The 2,568-nt window shown below is 30.1% G+C and overlaps 1 protein-coding gene across 3 annotated transcripts in view; it reads left to right on the top strand.

Annotated features, from left to right (window-relative positions):
* The window catches only part of LOC116851263 (1,5-anhydro-D-fructose reductase), a 254,733-nt gene that overhangs the window by 92,562 nt on the left and 159,603 nt on the right, over positions 1-2,568 (top strand). The window lies entirely within an intron of this gene.

Below are 2,568 nucleotides of genomic sequence, written 5' to 3'. Positions count from 1 at the left end.
AACCATCGTGACCTTGAAGTAACCTTCAAAATTGACCACAAGGTCAAAACCAATGGTACAATTGCATGACCCCCTTTCTCCTGGTCAACTTTTATCTAAACCATTTTTTTGTAGATACCGTAATTTGGAAGATATTCGGATCCATAGACTAAAATGACTCACCCTGTATATTAACAAGGATATTCTTCTGAGTAACATTCAAAAAGTTTTTTAGCCGTCGCTCGTTGTTATTAACAAGAGAAATTGCATAAAATGGATGTAATTTTTGGACACCGTATATACAAATGCATAGTACAATTTATTGGCTAGGAAGGTACCTGCTATTACCCTGAGTAACATTCAAAAGGTTTTAACTGGCCCTCACCCTTATAGAGATATCATACTAAGAATCATTGATAATTACTTATTATCAAGTATTTTTAATACTGAAAATAAGTAATTATCAATGATTCTTAGTATGATATTTCTATAAGGGCATTGTTTGTTAAAAAGTTATTCACAAAAAAAGTACATTAATATCAACACAGAATATATTAAGTGTAATATATAAACGGTAAGCGTGATTTTTTCTAAACATTTAATTCTCATAGAGACACGCACTCACGCGCGCGTATGTGCGTGCCTGCGTGCGTGCGTGCGTGCGTGCGTGCGAAAAATATTTCTGTCACACCAATTCATCAATAAAGTATTTGTTCATATATTTCATGTATTTTTCCCTTAAAAAAAGCAAGAAATCGTGTGTTACATCGAGAAATTCATACAAATGCATGCTGAAAATTTGGAAGCCATGTGTTGCGTTTAGTTGCATACGTACACACACACACACACACACACGCACACACACACACACACACACACACTGTTTGCCAGCAAACGCGCTCGCCCGCCCGATACAGCTCACGGTGGGTATATTCCTATTATATATATTATATATAATGCATATCTCTTATAGAAATATCATACTGAGAATCATTGATTAATTACTTATTTTCAGTATTAAAAATATAGTGTTTAGTAATACTCTGTGATTCAAATACAGCTCTTAGTGCTCAAATATTTCGGTGTTTAGTGTTACAAATACTACCTGATTGATTTTAATACTTAAATATTCATATGTAATACTTTGTTCAGTGATAAAATACTTACGCAGAGCATTGTCAATATTTCAATACTAATATGTAATATTATATGTAATATTTTGTCAAGTGATGAAATAATTACGTAAAGTACTGTCAAGATTTAAAATATTAACCCAGACAACACACAATATTAATGATAAATATTTATAAATATTTATTTCAAATTATTTTTTTAAAATATTGTATAAATATTTTATAAACATTTTCTTATATTCATAAAAAGAGAAAAGTATCAAAATCTTTATCCAAAATATTATTAAAATGTAGACTAAAAATTTTATACAATATCTATGGTAAATAAAAAGTAAATATTAGTAATAATATTTTATAAATATTTAAATAAATATTATACATGAAAAAAATAAATATAATTATTTATAATTATTAAATTAATGAAGAAATAAAAAAATCGATATTTAAATTGGTAATGTACACTAAAAAAATTCTTTGAATCAAAGAAATATATTTTGTTAAGTATAATTTCTTAACTTAAAAAATATTTGTTAGATTTTAGAAAATATGTAATAGTAGTAGTAGTAGTGGTGGAGCAGGTGGGCACTTTGATGCCCTTGCGTCACCTAGATCTAAAAGTTCCATTGTAACTTCTTGCTATTTTTTTTTTTATTTTAGGATTGCGCTAATAAGCCCAGCCTAGTATCTGATGCCAGGTTAATCAAGCTGCTAACCCTTTTTTCGTTTAGATCCTCAGGCTCCATGAACATGCAGCCCCAGGATATATACCTTTTACATATGAGTACGGACACCGACATAAAATGTGGGCGCTGTCCTCTTTCTCCTCACCACATAGGCGGCAGTCGCTTTGTTCCGTAAGCCCAAGTTTGTTTAGATGGCTCCTCAGTGTGATGTGTCCCGTAAGAAGACCCAATCCCACCTTCAGTCTTACAAGGGAGGTTAGGCAACCCGAAAATTCTGAAAAAATTTGTGCAAGTAGAGTAGTTCATCCGTAACACAAAACTATTTTTTTTTTCGTGCCATATTTTGGTTTGAAAGGGTGATATCACCCCTTGAAAAAAATGCAGATTTGTTTTTTTTCGCGTAATAAGTGAAGGAACGGTGAGAGATATAAAAAAAAAAAGTTTAAACAAAAGTTGCATCTCATTTTTATGTCTACAAAACTACGTACAGACAATTATCAAAAAATCCATTTTTTTTCGAGTTACCCCTACCACCAACCCTTAAAATTAAGTTTTTGTACTGTGTAATTTTATGCAAAAATACTTCTCCACAACCTCTTTTCATACATCATAATCAATATATATGTGTTCTATTTTTTTTAATAAAAAATAAATAAATAAAAAATCTCTATTATCTAATTTGAAATCCGTTTTAGCAGTTTGAATTATTAAAATAGTTTCATAAAGCGATATTTAAATTATTATTTATATCAATTTCAGACAGCTTTCAATTA

Source organism: Odontomachus brunneus, unplaced genomic scaffold, assembly GCF_010583005.1.
Source record: "Odontomachus brunneus isolate Ranch 3 - 2012 unplaced genomic scaffold, Obru_v1 Obru_scaffold_170, whole genome shotgun sequence".
Taxonomy (NCBI): Eukaryota; Metazoa; Arthropoda; class Insecta; order Hymenoptera; family Formicidae; genus Odontomachus; species Odontomachus brunneus.
This window is presented reverse-complemented; position numbering and strand designations above follow the sequence as displayed.